Source organism: Coffea arabica, chromosome 8c (genome assembly GCF_036785885.1).
Source record: "Coffea arabica cultivar ET-39 chromosome 8c, Coffea Arabica ET-39 HiFi, whole genome shotgun sequence".
Lineage (NCBI taxonomy): Eukaryota > Viridiplantae > Streptophyta > Magnoliopsida > Gentianales > Rubiaceae > Coffea > Coffea arabica.
The window spans coordinates 9,527,608-9,548,213 of record NC_092325.1 but is presented as its reverse complement, the minus strand read 5'-3'; the positions used below and the strand labels follow the sequence as shown (position 1 = coordinate 9,548,213).

The window sequence follows — 20,606 nt, the reverse complement described above, 5'->3', positions numbered from 1 at the left end:
AGCTTTTGGAGGGAAAGAAATTGCAGGATTTTTCAAGGCAAAGCTGTTGATGCTGAGATACTTGTTCGACAAGTGACAAACGAGATTCGAAACTATGTTGCAAGTTAGAGGAATGCATTGATAGAGGTAGCTTTGTTTTCAGATGGAAGTAATAGACCTTTGTTAATGAGCAAAATGTTTGAAAAGGAATGCCTACTCGATGATCTAAATGCCTAATTTTACTACCTGAGGCTATAAGATGAAATACATTAGAAAGGCTAGAGGAATTAATTGCAACTGAGCGTTCTAAAGGGGAGCTTATCGCCCAAATATTATCCCACAGTCTAACCCGAGCACCATTATCTATTTGCCGAGAAAGTCCCGTTCTCATCATTGTGAGCAATCCCTTTCATGCCCAAGAATCTGCTGCAGATAGCCAGCAGGAAAGCATTCTAAAACATCGTGTTTTTAGGTATAGCAGCTCACAGAGTACTTGGTCCCTGGAAGAGACGTGAAGCTAATTTAAGATATCAGACAGGGTTCAAATACTTGAAATCCCAAAGCCACTGTTCCCCCCGCCCCCTCCCTCGCAAGTATGCCTGGCAATTGGGCGGATTGGACGAGTTTTGGATGGGTTGATGTTTGGTTTTCATTTAAATGGATTACATCCAACCCATCCAATTTTAGGTTGGATTAATTTTGGATTGGATCATATTAGGTTATCTCAAACCCATGATCCAAATATGACCCAATATATTAAATAATAGATTTTGATACATAAACTCTCTCAAATATATTTTCACATACAAAAAAAAAAAAATCCACACATATAAATACATTTTCACATAGATAGATATATTTCCACATACTAAAACACTCACAGATATAAACACACGCTCACTTTTTAAGTTCTTTTGAAATACATTATTTTTACACATACAAACACACTAAAATACACACTAATATACTTTCACAAATACACACACATACTAACTGTTTAAACTATTTGGATCCAATCACACTTTAAAAAAAGTTATAAACTGAAATTTTGACCCAAAAAATAAACACAAAAGAATCATGCAGGATAACACATCTGAACCGTTGTAAAATGGAGAAATTAGAAATTAGAAATAAAACACAAAATGAATCATGTTGCATCCTAAAAGATAACTTCCGAATTTGCAAATTGAGAAATTGTGCTAGTTAACATTGCCTCCTGCCACTACACCTAAACGTTTGGTAACCATTTTCAATAAAGTAATTCATTAGACTAGAGTTTTCCAATTTTCAGTTCCTTGGGTACATATGTATTGCAGGTGTGTTGCTGAAAACTTTGGATATAAAGTACTTAGTACTACAACAAAACTTGGATCACGAGAACTGTGTAATGCATGGTCAGCCAGCAGCCATGCATAAAGCAGCCATGTAATAAGCTTTAATAATTTTCTGTTGCACGGGAAAATTTGCTGTCAAATCTAGGCTATAGACCATTTCCCAGCCTCTCCTTATGCTATGTGCCTCTGCCCTTGCAATACAAAGTGATCTCGGAGCTACAGATGCCACCTTTACGGCTAGCCATCAGCCGTTACACAAACTAAAGAAGACAATAAGAACAAGTTTTACATCTCTGTCAAATGAAAGTAGAAGTGGGGTAATGGGCACCCAACACAAATACCCAACCCGTCCAAAATATATCTAAGTTTTTATTACCCAACCCAAAATTGATCCAACATCCAAATTATCCAACCCAACATCTGAAATTAGTGGGTGGGTTGGATGGATTGTTGGGTTTTGGACATAATTGCCAGATCTACTTGCAAGCAACGGAGACTTAACAGCACAGACATGCATTACACTAACCAAAGACTCTCATTTATAGATCTGGGGTTCCAAAAGAAGCACAATGAAGATGATTAAGTTAGTGAGTGACTGCAACACGTAGCCATAAGTTTGCAATGCACATGCCGGATTAAGAAGATACAATAGACTTCAGCAAGACAAATCTTCCCCCACAAGAAAAAAGGATTTCATAGTTAATGCCATTAATCCTCAAGTTTAGAGACTACGAATGTCAGGTCTATAGCATGAAGCGTGTAGCACTACCTATACACCCACGGTTGGTGAGTAACTGCAAGAGGTAGCTGGTAAGTTTGCATTGCATATGCCAGTAAAGAAGAAAGAATAGACTTCAAAAAGACAACTCTTCCCCCATAAGGATAAAAGCTTGCAATACCATCAATCCTCAAATTGAGCCTAGGAATATCTGTGCTCGGTAACTCCTACTTAGTAGCATTAACCATATCATATCCAGAGCATGAGCTGAAGGAATGAATAGGACGTCAAGATGTATTTTCAATTCTAAATGTTTGATTTAAAACACCATAGATCTCAAGCTATATTTGTATTTAACCATGAATAACAATGGAATGCAAAATATCCAGTTATAGCAAATATGCAGCATAACGCCTATTTGTTTCCTTTTTTTGATTTTCCTCAAAGAGAGAACGAGAATTGTTTTCGTCTTGGTACCATGACACAATTTCTACACAGTTCAAATGGCAAGTCTAGAAGTTAATATCCTTCCTGCCAGATATCACTAGATTGGAACGTGCACATAGAATTAAGCTGCGAAAAACTGATTAGGACTCTTGACAGGATATGATACAAATGTGTATATATACATAGTTCTTTTAATTAGAAAGAAAAAAGAAAAAAAAAAAAGAGGATGTGGTTTACATCAATCTAGAAATAATACCTCCCAAAATGTCTAGATAATAACATAAAATTGATAAAATTAATTCATCGCAAAAATTGTAAAACAATATACATTTTTCAAGAGCAGCATAAAAACATTTTCTATGAGTTTTATTGCAAGGGAAGGATGTGGTTTACATCAATCTTGAAATAATACCTCCCAAAAATGCCTAGATAACAACATAAAATTGATAAAATTAATTCACCACACAAATTGTAAAACAATAAGCATTTTTAGAAAACAGCAAAACACATTTTTTATTTGAGTTTTATTGCAAGGGGAGGAAAGGAAAATCTGCTAGCATTTTCTCCAAAGCTAAAGTTATAATGCAGAATTATCCTACACAACATTCATGGCTGTCTGATAACAAAATTTTCAACAAATGCAGTACAGAGTATAATGCAAATTCCAATTTCAAAAAGTAACAGCAGGTAGATCCATTATTAAACATAGTCATAGAAAATCATAAATTAATGTGTGGATGCCTAAAAGTTTCAGATGAAACAGTCTAATACTAAGAATGAAAAATTAGACTGTTTTTCAAAAGCTAAAACATGAAAAGGTCTCAAATTGCAAAAGGTAAACTTCCCCAGTAATATTATCCCCAAACGGGAGTTCCAACCACTTCAAAACGTGTCATTTGCCCCTTCACAAATTTTAGAAACACGTTATGCCTCTAGAGCAAACAACCTGCTGTGAAGTAGTTGACATTTTGATGTAGGGCAAGATAGCTAGGATTAATCTTGCCTACAAGTATGGAAGAATACAATTATTTATAACTGTTTCATAACTGTGAAAAGTACCTGTGAACAGCAACAACAGAACAGGAAAGCAAAAAGAAAAGGTCTTGGGGATTTTTGGAAGAAGAATCATGCAACTAAATTCTTAAAAGTCAACTCTTTGTATTATCTACAGCAATAACTTCTTAAACTCTCCAGAATAACTAGGACAACAGTTAGTTTTCTATCCTAATATAGTCAAACTAATTCAACTCGATAATGGAATTACTTACCAAAAAAAAGGAAATAAAAATAAAACTTAAAAACATAGAACAACCAAAAAGTTCTTGCGAATAATGTAAGGACCTAACCTTCACTCCTGAAATTGTTGGTTGATTAGATTCCTAGTAAATTGATGCTTAGGATAAAAACTCTTGATTGATACACTCCAGCTACAAATATGCTCATCTTCAAGGAATGTGCATGCACCGAACAACTTGTTGATTGCATCAGACTACCTTTTATAATTGTGATCCTATTCACCCTTATTTTAAAAGAAACAGGTCCATTCCATCCACCATTTTAAAATTTTAAACTCAACTAATGTAGGCAAGACATTGGATAGTTCGATATAGACAGAAACAAATTAAATATTTTATTTTTGTCAAGGCATGTCATGATAACCTCTTGAGTAATACCAATTCAAAAACCTATCACCCTCGACGATGCAACTAAAAGATACTTTTAGAAAAACACATTAGAATAGTTTAAACATTACTAATTACTACCAAGAAAATGCCAAATTAGTATGCTTTCATGGTTTGACATTTGAATAGCAAACCACAAAAAGTAAGTCGCTGAAATGATGTGGAACAGTGGGAGGGAAGTTAACAGGTAGTTATATTGTGACAAGAACATATTACAATTTACAAACAAAAACAAAACATTACATAGAGGAGAGTGCGGCTTGTTCTTCATATGTACTAGATGAAAATTCTATGCTTTTGTGCTCACATTTAGGGCAAGAGATATTGTGTCTACGACAGCTGATTATTGACAATAATATTGAAAACATCTGCATGAGAGGAGAGTTAGATCCTAAACATAGTGCTTCAAAGAAGTGAGTCTAGTGTGTCGACTTCTTAGGCTTTAGTCAGCTCGTGATTCGCAAGACTGCAGAAACTACTCAAGAAAATATACTGTCTTTCATGAAAGAAACAGAGTTAACCTGAATACTGGAACAGCAACACGTAAATTCCACCATTGACCCAATAGTAGGTAAGTAAGGCTTTCATAACGTAAACGTAGCTTGCAAGATACGGAAGTACATTCCAGAAACAAAGCTCTAATTACGACAAGCTTCACCACCTTAGATCTGGCTGTCATATGTACCTGCTATTATTTAGTCTTAATTTACTGAGATTTCTCGAGACATATTTATGCCTTAAAGGCAGTCATACTATTTCTTTTAAAAAAATGAAAAATAAAGAAAAAACATATCATACATCAAGTACCTCACAACTAACACTGCAATTTCAAACATAAAAACTGAAATTCCTGAAATCTTACTGACAGCAGTTCACCACTTAGTTCAACTGGCTCCAGCTGATCACATCAAATAAACAAAATCTAGTCCATGTAAAACAGCTAACAAAAGAATACTTGTGGTGTTCTATTCCACGTGATGAATTGCAGCTACAAAAGCACCTATATCTGAAATTTCTAACTAGGGTCCAACTAATTGGTTCATTATTAACTTCCAACTCTTGCATAGTAAGCCTTGCGGAAAAGACAGGAAGAAGTTCGGGACAACAACAAAAAAAAAGGAAGGAGAGCCGTAGTTAGATCAAACAAATCCAGATGGAACCATTTGATAATAGACGTTTCAAACCACAGCTGGCACCAAAATCAGCATAACAAGCCGACTATTAGATGTCAGCTGTCTCGGCAGCATTTATCAAAACAGCTGAAGCTAAGCGACACAGACAGATTGTCCAGTTCAAAAAATTCCAAAAACCAATAAAGGCTGAGTGACAGGGATGCAGCAGTTTTGCCGAATTCAAGTTTTTTTTTTGATTCTGGAAAAGTGATTCCTCGAATATATTCCTAAACGTAGCCAGAAACTTCAAAAGCATCAAATCTTCCTATAAATGAAACCAACTATTTTTGCAATATAATTATACTTTTAACTATTAACAATCAATCGCCTTTCATCCTCTTTCCTTAATCATCCATATCTAGCATTGAACAAGCTACTCAATTCATCAATTGCCTTTAGCTTAGTCCCTATCATTTCTTTCCAAACACATAAAAATTGCGTCTGCAACAAAAAAACATTGTGTAAAATGCATATAAAGGTGCATATTATATAAACAAATAGATCTTGTATCGATTGCAGGAAAAAATTGACAAATCTAATGAATTCATAATTAACCAAACACAGATCTATTATTTCAATCAAATGCTAACAAATCCAATACCTGTACGATTAGATCAAGATAGATAAAATCCATTTCCTAAACAATCAACAGTATATACATAAATAATTAAAAAAAAAAGCATATTCAAATCCAAACCTAAAGTCATTAGACGATCCGATGCGACGCTGTTCGATACGAAATTTTCTGAATTTTTTACTGCGGCCTCTGATTCAGTTGATGCAAGGCGGGACTTCAATTCACCAGAAACATCATTCATCAGAAATCACCCAACGACGTCGTGGGAAAAGCAGTTCCCGACCTGCACCAAGCGAATTAGAGACGGCCGTAAAAGAGTAGCACTCTGGACAAGCTTTCCTCCGGGTTTAATGCGTGAATCTATGCCATATATATAGAGAGAGGGAGAGAGAGAGAGACGGAGGGGAAGATCTGATATGATTTAGTGTGTGTAGTGTGTGAGAGAGAATACGAGACGAGAGAGAGAAAAGAGGACAGAGAGAGAATGGGAACGAAACCTACCATATCTATAGAGACCAGGGTTAGGAGCAAGGAGAGGCCTTGGTCATTTATAGAAATAACGGACGGTCCTGATTGTGCCAACGTGGAGGATGTCATATGTGAATGCAAAGGACAAATAGGATTCTGCCATGTCAATTAGCTTCCCCCCCCCCCCCTCTATTTTCGGTAAGACCAGACTTGGCAGTTGGCACGCGAAAAATTATATGCTAGTTAGTTTAAATTATTTATATATTGTATATATCAATCAATAAAAAGCCACTAAAAATCACAATTAATCCTTAAATATCCTTACATGCATAAATTATATCACAAAAAGTTACATGGTAAATGTCAATAAAAAGTTTTCAAACATCTTCCTGCGGTAAATGCATTATGAGTAAATTTGAGGTGCAATTTTTTGTGTATATAGAAATTGTAAGTTGATGGAATCATTAATGTTTATATGAGTAAAAAAGAGAATAGATTTGTGCTTCACACATGAAACAAGAAATATTTTTTGCTAGAACAATGTCATTAGTAAGAGATTTTTCTTTTAAATTTTAATTTTAATGGGGAAGTATAGAGATTAGAGATTGAAGTGTGTAAAATAAAATGAGTTAATGACATTTAATGATCCAATAAGTAAATATTCATTTATGCTATTTTTTTATTTTTTCTTTTTTTGTGATGCTATTCAATTTCTGAAAAAAAAATTAAGTTCCAAGTGATGCGATACAACAACAATTTAAAACTTGAATTTGAAAAAAAAATCATGATTATGAAATTATGAACCAATTTGTTAAGTTGTCAAAATCTTTCTCTTGACTTAGCCACATCCTATACTTAAAAAAAATCATAAAGGTGTGCAGTAATGCACAATTATAGTTTAAATAGCACAAAACTTAAGGGCTCATGTATTTTGCGGGAGAAAGAGGAAGAGAGGAGAGAAAAGGGGAGGAGAGGAAAAGAAAGAGTAAAAAGGAAGAAACAAGGGGAGGAAGAGACAGTATAGGAGTGTGAAGAGAGGTTGGTGGGGAACAAGGTGGGAAGGGGGTTGCGGCAGCAATGGTGATATGTGGTGGGTGGTGGTTGCACCTTCGAATTTTCTATCTCCAAATTAGTTTTTATCCTCTCTGTCCCTTCTTTGTATAGTTGTTATGTATTTCTAACTTTTTGATAACACAAATTCAAACAAACCGATAATAATCCGTTGACAAGTTTCTTTAAAACCAAAATTTGCAATCTTCTTCTTTATGTAAGCTAGAGTTGAAGAAATTCTGATAAGGAAACCATCGCTTGATTTATCCAAAGAAAAAAATAGTTTTAAGTTGTTGGAACCGTTTGATTTATCCAAAAGTCTAAAAGTTTTGATTTATCTGTTTCAATTGGTTTTGAATAAATTTGTCAATGGATTATTATCGATTTGTTTGAATTTGGATTATCAAAAAATTGGAGAAACGTGGCAACTGTACAAAGAAGAAATAGAGGAGATAGAGACTAATTTAGGGATAGAAAATTCGAAACTAGTGGTTGTGGTGACTGGTGTGTGGAGAAAGAAATAATGATAGGATTTGTTTTATTTTTAACTTTTTTGGTATTTATATTAGACGTATTTGAGATTGTATTTAAAATATTTTTGAAATATATTACTAATATTGTTTGTAAAAAATATATATAAGATTAAGTAGGTCTTCTCCCTCTAGCAAAAAGAAAATGTGACTAGGAAGTTTCAATGCACATGCTACAACGATTAAAAGTTTGTAATTTATGTTGATTGGGTCCCAATGTAGGAATTTTTCGTCAAGGATGTGTGGGCTGGAGGGACAGGAAACGGGTTTGATGTTGTTGGACCCTGATTTATCATTTAGGTGGAATTGCATAAGTACCAGCGAATGTACAGTAAAGTCACGTGCACGCGTGGATGAATTTTGTCTTCTGAAGAGAGGTGGGAAATTGAGGATGAGGACCAAGTAAGACATGCTAAAATGGTGGAATTGGGTCTTGTAGATCTGAACTCTGAAGTAAACTAGTAAACTAGCATGGGCAGTACTTTACCTGGCTGATTATCTTAGGGGCACCTGGGTTTTCAAATATTAAAGAATTTTTAGCGGACCGTGGACAATAATTAGCATGGTTATTAAACTCGACCGATCAAGGAACATTGCAAAAAGACTAAATGGGTGGATTACTAGTTCAATCGGTAAGTTGATTGTTGAACCAAATGGATCACTAAAATTATATCTATGAAAATATGTAATAAAATATTTATCATAGTATAGCAAAATTTACAAATAGAATACTTTTAAATATTAATTATTACATTTGTAAATATATATTATGAACATATAAATATCAATAAAAGACTCAATTTCCTTTTATCACAGTTTACAAATATATATCATGTAGTAAAGATAAACAAATGTATTTTATTTAGTTAAACAGCAAGCTTTTAAGGAAATAGCATTAGTTTTTTATTAAAATTTTGCCTAAGAAATTATTTCTTTAATTATCAACATAATTGGATTCCAAAGTTTTTTAATGTCTTTCAAATCTACAGTAATAAATTCTAAAATTAACTTCAAAAACAATTCAAAAAACACAACACATCTCAAATGCACTAAAATAAATAAATAAACCTATCTCTTTTTTCTTCACCCATCACCCCACCACCACAAACCACAATCACACGCCACCACCTCTCCCTCTACTCTCTTCTCGCCTCTCTCCCCCTACTTCTTCCCCCTCCCTCTTCCCTTCCCCTTTCTCCTCTATTTCTTCCTTCCCCTCCCTCCTCTTCCCGCTTCCTCCCCTCCTCTCCCCCCATTTCCAAACTCTCTTGCAATGCTCCTCCCCCTCACCCCCTCTATGGTCGCCGCCCACGACCAAATCTGGTCATTGGTCGTGACCAGAGAAGGGGTAAGGGCAAGGGGCTTGTGGGAAAAGGTAGGGAGAAAGGGAGGGAAGGGGAGGAAGGAGAGGAGGGGAGGAAGAAGCGAGAGGAAGAAATGGAGGAGAAGGAAGGAGAAAAAGGGAGAAAAGAAGAGGGAGGGATGGGTAAAGGGGTAGCGGTGGGTGGTGGTGGTGGATAGTGGTAAAGTTTTCTGAAATTTTAAAATTCCTCATTAAAATTTTAAATCTTAAAAATATTCTAAAATATATATATTTCAAAAAACACTCTCAAAGATATCATTAAAAACATTTATAATAAAAGTTTTTCATATACATTATTACAGTAAAATATTTCAAAAAATTCCCTAAAATAGTCAATCCAAATGGACCAAATATAGATATTTCTAGTTTATCTACACACTGTATGTGACTGCATACTTTAGGAAAAAAATATAGAATAACAAATTAGTTGCAACAAAGGAATTAATTAGAGAGTATTGGAATTTTTTTGATTTTTCATTAAAGTTAGTAGGAAGACTTGGGATAAATATAGTAATAGTACACAAGGATAATAGTAGAGTATTATGTAAATATGGGAGTGTGGAATATGAAATGGTTGTACATTGCTCTATCATACAAGTATAAAATTAGAATTGGGACAGAGATTGGTTCGGTGGTTTCGGAGGAGAGAATATAAGTGAGAGATCCCGAATTTGAATTCTTTCACTTATTCTATAAAAATAAAATAAAAAAATAAAATTAGAATAATAAATAATGACAAATTTTTCTAACACCTATTGCTCATGCATTATATAAAGAAAGATATCAAATAATATCCTGCCACGTGACAGCCAACCAATATTGGCAAACATGTCATAATAGGAAAGGTGCAAGCCAGCTCTTTACTCTTTTGTAAATCTCCCACCTGGGTCATTGTACCTTCCATACTCAAACTCCCACTGTCACCTTATTTTCTCTCTTTAAAAAAAAAAACCCAGCTTCTGCTGTTTCTTTTTAAGAACCAAAAAGAGCTGGGCTGTTCAGTCCCTCCGAATTATCCCTAAGCCTCCTTAACTCCGCCCCTTTCCTTTAGCGTAGAATAGATTAGATTATACAACTGTTATCATTTTCGAAAAAAAAAAAAAAAAAACCCTATTGTCTCCTTTGGTACTTTCTATGTGCAAGACTTGTGCAATCTGCGGACAGTATACTGTATATATTGACCCCCATTCCCTAAAGTTTTGAGTATTTCTAGATGAAACTTTATATTTCAAGAAAACTAACACATGAGTTCCTTTCCGGCGACAGAGCCACATAGCCCTCTTGAAGGCGGGGATTTCCCTTCCTCCTTCCTCATGTTTGATAAAATCATGTAATAGCTTCTCAAACTAGAAAACTTCAAGCTAAAAAATTCCATGCCTATTGCTTTTTTTCTCGCCTTGACTTAATTTTACCAATTTTTTCTTGTTGGATAAAGGACTCAACTTTCCTTGTCACGATTCAATTAATAGGTTGTGACTTGTGTGATCTAAGACAGCCTTTTTGGTTTGTTTAGTCCAGATGTTTCTAGTGGAATCCTCGTATGGAAACCCTAATGTGAATCTATTAAGGCAAACTTTAGGGGTAAAAGTTGTATTCATGTAAAATATCATGTCTTAACCGGCCCACTACGTTGAATCTTTTTGACTTTTGATGCTGAAAAAAAGTATAAGCCAAAGAAGTGGCCAAGAAAATTTGTTGTGACATATGTGTTTTGATTAATTTTCATTGCTTTAAGATTCCCTAATGATTTTTTCTTTGGAGAATATTTAATATTGTTGAAAAAGAAATTATTTTAATGATTCCTCATCTCTTTCTAAAAGGAGAATGAAATATTTTAAGTTCAAAAGAGAGGTCAAACTTCAAAGTGGAATAGGTAGAGTGTAAACAATATCCCTCTCATATATTTAATTCATATCAAGAAGCACCATAGAACTTACCGGATTTCCCCATATGGTTATCAAAATATGTTCTCTCATTAGTTTGCAGTATTATATGCCTTGTTTAATCAGGTGGAAGCTCCAAATATTCTCATATTTCCTTTTTGGGTCAAATTGATTGAACCATAAAGTTTTTGCCCTGTTTTGTTATATTTTTCTTCCTTTCATAGCTAGAACTCTCTCCACGATCAATCAATGATTCCCCGTGTTCTTCAACCTACAGCCAGCCTTTCATTGATTATAGGACAGACGTGGAATTCTTTTCTTTTTTTTTTTTTTTTGCAGCAACTCATACACGAACAAAATTCCCTCCCATGCGGCCATGTGTTGCCAAATAAAAGAATAACAATAACAGGTTTTACACACAAAAGATACATTGGAGAAGGATTGTGAACGTAGTTAACAAATAAGAGTAGATTTGACGGATGAAAAAAAGTAGTTGAACAAGTCTATTGATTTTGATTAGAATTAAGTATTGAGTTACGATTAATGCGCTGAAAAAAAATACACATAAATTCAGCACCACTTAATAAATCAACAGAAAAATTTTTGTTTATCAAACAATCAAAACTCCTAATACTCCTAGATATTTGGAAAAACTCTATTTCAATACTTTTTCACCTTATCAAATAGACTGCTGCTCTTAAGTCTTATGAAAAGCACAGTTGTGTTGGTTTCAGTATGAGAAAAATAAGCAGTCTGGTTTTGTGAGATTGGCAAAATAAAATTTATAATGAGATGCATCCAAACACCCAAAAAAAGTAATATGTAAGCAGTGTAAAAGTTGTTTAAGGTGGAGGGAAGGATGGATTGGATGGTAAGGAGGTAGGGAGTGTAAAGGAGACGTTCTGAATTCGAGACTTCTCACTTACACTAAAAAAAATTCGTTTAAGGTGAAAAGCTGGCAAGATTTTGACGATTAATTGTCATTGATAGCGTACTGTTTAGAGAAAAAGAAAGAAAATACACATTTGCTTGTTTTCACTTTCTTGGAGTTACTAATTTGTGCACTTATGTTTCTTTATTTTATTAGGGTCATCTTATATTTTGTTATCTTCGACTTTTCACCAAACCTATTCCCATTAAATAGGAATAATAACTATTTAATGTCAACCTTTCTAACAGGTAAATTTTTGCTCATGCCAAGAGAGTAATTGTGTTTTGAAAAATACTAAAACTTAACTTATGTCTAAGATCTCGACATGCAAGATTTCACTCTGCAAAATCAGTGAAAAATATGATACAATGTGACGTAACCTACTTGCCAAAATAGTCTTCATTTCCCTCTTCCTATTTTCCTCCCTCCTAGCTTCTTAATTACCCGCCTTCCCTTTTGAAAAAGTTTTCTTACAAGTGAAATCACTGAGAATGGCGAAACAACTACCTTTTTTTCCCCTACAAATATATAAACAAATAAATAATTTTCAAGCCATTTATGCAAAACAAAAAAAAAATTCACAAGCCCATCCTTTAATTTGAAAACTACAGGTACAATTGGATGAAAATGAAGTTCACCACCATGTCAAGACTTCAATGGCAACTACAAAGCGGTCACACCTTAAGGACACACAAAGTCACTTGTGAACTTAATTTCTTCGTTTCACTTGAAAAAGAGACTTAGTGTCAAAAGAATAGAAAGGGAAACCAGAAGAAGACTTCATAATTAAAAACAAAAGACAAGAATGTACAATTCACATTGAATGATATAAGATCCTTTGCATTTGCTGTGTAGTTTGTAATTTGTTTCAAGAGTATTTAAGGTCAATCAAGAATCATTAATACTTCCTTCTTCGTTTTTATGTATGAAAAATTTCCCGTTGATGGAATTTTGGATAGAAAATTTAGATGTTGAGAGACTTTTTTTAAGATTTCCCAAAACTTTTAATTGACTCTGAAAGAATGGTACATCAAGTTTGAATTTTATTTCAAGATGTTTATAAGCATTTCCCCTTAACTCAACAAGAATCAACTTTAGGCAGTTCGATCATACAAAAAAAATGAGTGAAACTTTTATGCACTAATAATGTATATATTATCACAGTTAAATTTATGACATATATGCAAAAGTTAAATTTTAAATTCAAACTTTACATAATTATCATTCATTCAAAACTGACAATACAACAAATATATGTCTACACAACTAATACGATTATACACTATCAATATTTTTGAAGATTAATATTAAAAAAAAAATAGTAACATCTTATACTAAACTAGATAACGACTAATATATGTCCACATCGTTATAATGATGCTACAATACAATCGTTCCTTTAGATGGCCCAATTATATTACCCCAAGTTATATTATGTGTTGTAATGATGCATGGATCTTGAAGGCAAATCAAATAATTTTCATAGTTTAGTTCAAATAAGTGGTCCTCCATCGTTAGTATAATCATATTCCTTTTCCTGTTCAGATTCTATTGAAACAAGCTGGGTCAAAAAATTACCAGGGACATGCCACATGCAAAATGCCAATTATGTTGTGTTGGCGGCAAGGTGCTGCAGAATAAGCGGAAAAAGTCCAAATTAAAGGTTGTCAACTTCGTTTCCTTTATCATCTTTACAACTTTTTTTTTGGAAGGATTACTCGAAACAAGTAAGTAATCATAAGTATCATAAATTGTATTGCATACAAGATCAAGTCAAATTACATTAATTGACAACTTAGATAAATCCAAAAACCTAAGGGATTTTTTTGATAAAAACAAATTTTATTAACAGATTACTGGAAATCGTCTAGTAAAATTTGATTTATATCACTATCTTAATGATATGTTAAACATGCCCTAAAAATTACAAATTTGTAATTTAACACATATAATAGATTTGAAAAATTATCAACAAATTTGTAAAACACAAGAAATTTCTCAATTGTTTTCTAATAGATAAATCACTGTAACTCTCTTTTTTATGCATGTTGCAATCCATAAATTTGTTAATCAATAATTTTAAATTCTATAATGATGATGAGATCTAACAAAAACTAAGGTTTGTTTAACCTCCTCTAGACTTCAAAATTTGTTTCTCTCTCTTATGCTTTTATTAAATTTCTTGGAAGAACAGAACATTACAGGTGGAATAAATACATTGGTTTTTTACCTATTAAAGGTCACTAAACAAGTTACCTCTGCATGGAACAGATAATTCCTGCCAACCGTACCGTCCATATTGTGCTCAAATCAAGTCACATGCTGATGTTTTTGCCACCTACTGCAAAAGTAACACATAAATGTCATAAAAAATAGTTTGCAACTCATAGACAATGACTGAAAAGCTGCAAAACTTTGTGCAATTTCCTGTTTAGCGGTCAAAAGTGCGATCACCGAGCCCAAGTCCGATCATCTTATATTTCATTTTTCATTCCAAAGTTGTTTTTGTGCATTTCATTAATAGTTGGATTAAAATGGGACGAAGCAAAATTTCCCAGAATAAAATTTAAGGACCAAAATGATAATTGAGTTATAGTTTAAAGGTGCAAAATAAAACTAACCCTTTAATTTTTATATGTTAATGCTCGAGAATATAAGAACGCAAATTACTTGCCTCACTACATGCACAAGTGAATTCCTAATTCGATGCCAAAAAAAAAAAAAAAAAAAAAAAAAAAAATCTAACCTCTATGAGGTGATTTGGTATACATGTCATACATACTTGACTTAATTTGGAACACACAATCAAATAAAGAGTTTCATTTTTCTATCTAATACAAGTTTGAATCCTCAACGAAACCATATGTAGATATCAGAATCTTTTTCAGAATAGGCTACTGATCGAAGGGTAAATTTCTGCTGCTCTAAAAGTTGCTTTTATTGTCTTGTCTCATTTGTCATTTATCTGCATGGATACCTCAACTTTTATAGTAGTATGGAAACTTCTATTCCATTCGCAATTTCACAGCTGAAAGGCCTGTGACATTATTGACTTGTGCCACACCATGAACAGCTAGCTGTTCGCCCCTTTTTGCTTGACTAGTTAAAAAACCACAACAGGACATTGACATGACTCATGACTTATGAATATATGTATGTATATATATGTGTGTGTGTGTGTGTGTGTGTTGTAGAATAGCACTTGGAAACTTCAAAAAAGAGAAATTAATTTGTGATTATTCCCTTGGAGCCAGGTGGATTTTGTAGAAGAATTTAGCTCAATATGTTTGGATTTAGAAGATTCAAAGAGAGAAAATCAAGACATTAGCTATCAAGGAGAATGCAACAAAAGACAGTTGTTATCGGTTTAATTTATTTGAATATGAGCTGCTTATATATAGAGCACAAGAAGTTTCTAAGCAACACAGGACGAAACTAAAGTCTAGAAAAGGAAAGATTTATTATACAATCTATATGCCGGTTCTTGCCTAATTCTCATATGCTTTTTGGAGTTTAGTTTAAAGATTGTTCTTTCTTCTTGTCACCTTTTTCTTTTTTTGTTTATTTTTTCCTTTTCAATTCATCAGAATTCAAACCACCAGGGATGCCAGCCCCCCGAAATTTTCTATTCAAGTATTAATTTTTAACGAAAAATTGTATCACTTTGCCTCCCCCACCACAATATGTTTTTTTTTATTTTATTGGCCCTTTAATTTCTTTTATAAAAGTGTCCAATAACAATCAGCTGTTAGTATACTGTTAGTATTATAAAATTTGATCCAGAAAAGAAAAATGCCAAAAAGAGAGAGAGAGAACATTAAACTGTCTTTCCAAGTATGTAATGCTAATATATAACTTCTTGCTCCTTTCTTTTTTCCATTTTTTCCAAAGACATTATAGTGATTTTTTTTCTTTTTAGAACTAGTCAGACGGGAATGGTACTTTTTTGAACTAATTTATTCTCTAAGCCTGGAGAATAACCCTAGAAGACATGCACAAACAATCACCATTAAAGAACTTAAATTTCCTTTTCAAAACAAATAGGCAATAAGTGAAGAGATATTCAAAATGTTTATTAATTGGTTCAGAAGGTCTAGGCTATCGATTATTTTGGCAACAACATACCAAGAAATTGTGCTTAATCTAATTATACAACTCTTGAATCCTTTCCATGCTATCCATTAAGAGCAGTTATATGTTTTTCTTGTCATCATTACAGAAAAAGAAGAAGTTATGGTAATTAAGAAGGATATGTCGTGAAGCATACTTATTATTTCCGTCCAACCAACCTTGCATTGTCACCCCCTTAATTTTAGACGAGAATTTTCATATTAATGTCCGGGTATATTTTTCATAGAATAAATAAATCAAATTCAAATAACTCAAATTCAAGTATGGATTGCAACAAAAACTGATTTGACTCTATTAACTGACAAAGAGAAGGAGTATATAATTCAAGTACTACCATCAAACAGCCAACTGTCAGGCGCTCTGTGCTAAGTGCGTTTTCAGTCATTTCATTTTCAGGTTTTTGCCAAATTTTACATACATGATTCAAAGAAAGCAACTTTTAATTTAGTTTAAACAGTTGGCCATGCATATTATACCGACAGTCGCTTTATTCCCACATATTCTATTCACTTCCATCTGCATCAAGAGATTAGACTTTATTCAAATTGTCTTCTTTCCAAGATTATTATGCATCAATGTGTAGTCCACTACATTTTATATTTCATTACAAGAAATAATGGCCAATGGCTTGACCCCATTTCAAAATCGACCACTTCAAATGGAATTAAAAGAAAAAAGAAAGAAAAAGAAAAATATTGTTCCACAAGTCTATTGGTGTTAGTGCATTCTTATCCATTTTCTTAGTGGTCCAAATTTGTGGCCTTCTTTTCCATGGTTTATCTAGTACCACCATCTAAACGATGCAATCCGGAAGACCTAACTTTACAAATTCTCCCCCGTTGACGTTTGCCATTTGGCTGTCCTCTGAAAGCAACAGTCTGGAATTTTACTTTGATTTTCTTTCAACGAAAAAATCAGAATTAAATTACTAATCCTGAATCCCAGATAAACCTCAAAAGTCGGCGACTCTTGAGACCACACAGGAACTAATATCCTAACCCTCAACCCCCCCTTTGATCGATGTGGGATTCTTGTGGCAAGACCAGGGAGGCCTCTGCTGCTAAAGGTGTACTAACTCCCAACACACTCGGAAACCTCACCACTCGTTTCTTTTTCTTTCAACGAAAAAATCAGAATTAAATTACTAATCCTGAATCCCAGGTAAACCTCAAAAGCCGGCAACTCTTGAGGTCACCCAGGGAACTAATAACCTAACCCTCAACCCCCCCTTTGATCGATGTGGGATTCTTGTGGCAAGGCCAGGGAGGCCTCTGCTGCTAAAGGTGTACTAACCCCCAACACACTCAAAAACCTCACCACTCGTTTCTTTTTCTTTCAACGAAGAAATCAGAATTAAATTATTAACCCTGAATCCCAGGTAAACCTCAAAAACTGACAACTCTTGAGGCCACCCAGGGAACTAATAACCTAACCCTCAACCCCCCCTTTGATCGATGTGGGATTCTTGTGGCAAGGCCAGGGAGGCCTCTGCTGCTAAAGGTGTACTAACCCCCAACACACTCGAAAACCTCACCACTCGTTTCTTTTTCTTTCAATGAAGAAATTAGAATTAAATTACTAATCCTGAATCCCAGGTAAACTTCAAAAGTCGGCAACTCTTGAGGCCACCCAGGAAACTAATAACCTAACCTTCAACCCCCCCTTTGATCGATGTGGGATTCTTGTGGCAAGGCCAGGGAGGCCTCTGCTGCTAAAGGTGTACTAACCCCCAAGATACTTGGAAACCTCACCACTCGTTTCTTTTTCTTTCAAAGAAGAAATCAGAATTAAATTGCTAATCCTGAATCCCAGGTAAACCTCAAAAGCCGGCAACTCTTGAGGCCACCCAGGGAACTAATAACCTAACCCTCAAACCCCCCTTTGATCAATGTGGGATTCTTGTGGCAAAGCCAGGGTGGCCTCTGCTGCTAAAAATGTACTAACCTCCAAGACACTCGGAAACCTCAACAGTCTGGAATTTTACTATGGTGGGGGGATTTTAGGGCTATTACTGCAGGGGAGTGGCGGTCGTGGTAACAGCTACCGAGGAAAATTGAGCCAGGACAATTGTGGTTTTCAATTGGTGGTTTGCTATTGCTCCATGGGATATACATCCGATTTATCAACTTTATATCAATTAACTCGACCAATTGGTGAAAAACATGGATAACACGAAAGTTTAATTACTATAAGAACATATAATCTAATTCTCAAAAGAACAAATGCTGCAAATGGTCACTCATTTATTAATTTTCTTCATATTGGACACTGTAATTTTTCTTTAGCTAAATAAGAAACGTACAGTACCGTTGGTTCATGCAACTAATAAAGTGTATATTGTTAGTCATTTAATTAAGGGTTAATTGTAGCTTGCACCCCTCAACTATTTAGCAATCGGTCTTTGCCTCCCAAACTTTCAATTTTAGCAATCAACACCTTGAACTTCTAATTTTGGGCAATCTACTGCAATCCACTAAATTTGACAAATAAAAGGACCATTTTGCATACTTGCTCTTCTTTTGTCCCCAGTTAGCCTCCTCTTTGAATCCACATAATAAATCCGTAAACTTGGTATAAATAATTAGCTAACAAAAGAAAAAGGTTTCCGTCTTGAAAAAATAGGGCAATCCGAGTCAAGATCTCCATCATCATACACTCATACATCTTTGTCCCAATAACAGTAACAAAACCAACTCTCTCCCCTCGACCCATACCCCCAATCCCGGAGAAGACATAGTAATACGGCCATTCCTCCCTCATTCCCCCTCTTTCACGCTTTTGGGTTCTTGTTTCAAAGTAGATCTTCACAGCCCCATTGCTAAGAATTAGAAAGAATATGACGTCAATTTTTTTAGACCGAAAAAATGGATCTTAGGTGTTAGAAGTTAAAAAGGTTATAGTGGTAACAATGATATTGCTCCTCTAGCGAGATTTGGATGTGGGATTTTTTTTATGTGTTTTTTTGTCTCCTAAAGATCTTATACTCTTTTATTTCTTTGTTTGTTATTACTTTTTTTTTTAAATGACTTTTAAGAAGTTATGATGATAGTAGTCGCTAAGAGGGTGATGATGATAGTGGTGGTGGGTAATCAAGAGGTCGGTGTTGATATTGTGACATTCGACTAATGAGAACTATGAGATTCGGACATGGATTATGACTTGATTTCTATTCTTGTTTGATGAACTTTTAGATGTTAATTTATGTTTTTTGAAAGGACTTTTGTTTCGAGGGATATTTGTAGGGTTTAGGGATTTGACTTTATTTAAAAGATGAAAGTAAAGGGAGGGCATTTTTTGAGGTTTGATAAAAATTTGAGGGTAAACAAGTATAATCTCTCTCTTTTTTTTTTTTTTTTGATCAAGTTTAACTTGATTTATAAATTGTGCAAAAAATTAGAATTTGAAGGTAGAGACTGGCTGAAATTTAAAGTTGGGATGCAAAGTCCAATTGCCGAATGGTTGTGGGGTGCAAATTACAATCAACCCTTGAATTAATAAAGGCTTACTAATTTTGGTCCAAAAACATACATTTGTTCTAAGCTACTATCTTGACAACACAAAAAATTTATTAAACAACATGCTAGAATGTTATATGATGTGTACAGTATAATTCTGGTTTGAATAAACCATGTTCCAAGGTGTCAAACGTACATGAATACTACATACATATACATACATATATATATATGTATATATGTATATATTTTTGAATATTTGATGAAATTTTTCAATGAAGAGTAGGAATGATAAAGGAGACGGGTGCCCGCCTATACTTACCTCGTAGGAGAAGGAATAAGGCGAGGGTTGGGATGGGTTGGGGCGGAAGCGTCGGGGGAAAGAGGTGATTTTTCATGGGAGAGCATAGCTCCACCTCATCACCTGCCCTGCACCCTACCTAAATTTTAATATAGTATAACATACATGTGTATTTTTAGATGTATACTATGAAATAAATGTTATAATAGTGTTATAATATAAACATATCTGTATCAGATAAGTATGTTATGATAAAATAATGTAATTTTTTGTTAAAATTTTAAAAGAAAGATTACTAATAATATTATTAAATCTATATAAATAAAAAAATTTAAATCAAACAATAATATTAATAATGATAGTGGGATCGTATGAATGCACCCGAAAAAATAGTAGTGTAGTGTGGAAGGCTTGGACCAAGAGCAAGAGTTGAGGGAGCGAGTGACGAGATAGAGGCAGAAGAACCTTTCGTAGAATGGGACCGAGGGTGAGGGAAGCTTCCCCGCCTCAAAATCACTCTGTTACCATCGCAATGAAGAGCCTCGATCAGATTTGCTTGAGGCTGGATCAACGATGACAAATCCG

General features: G+C 34.2%; 2 long non-coding RNA genes across 4 annotated transcripts; both read right to left on the bottom strand.

Annotated features, from left to right (window-relative positions):
• Positions 1–216: 216 nt before the first annotated feature.
• LOC113706583 (uncharacterized) lies at positions 217–6,404 on the bottom strand. Of its 3 annotated transcripts, XR_003452055.2 has the most exons (3): positions 6,030–6,404; positions 4,682–4,845; positions 217–1,573 (listed from the first exon to the last, which is right to left on the bottom strand). It is a non-coding gene; the product is annotated as an uncharacterized lncRNA (long non-coding RNA). The 3 variants fall into 3 exon arrangements; XR_003452054.2 differs by having other exon boundaries at positions 217–4,848; XR_003452053.2 differs by having other exon boundaries at positions 217–4,845.
• A 7,158-nt stretch (positions 6,405–13,562) lies between these two features.
• Positions 13,563–20,190, bottom strand: LOC140013322 (uncharacterized). Its single transcript, XR_011820409.1, has 3 exons — positions 20,043–20,190; positions 14,391–14,475; positions 13,563–13,764 (listed from the first exon to the last, which is right to left on the bottom strand). It is a non-coding gene; the product is annotated as an uncharacterized lncRNA (long non-coding RNA).
• Positions 20,191–20,606: the final 416 nt, after the last annotated feature.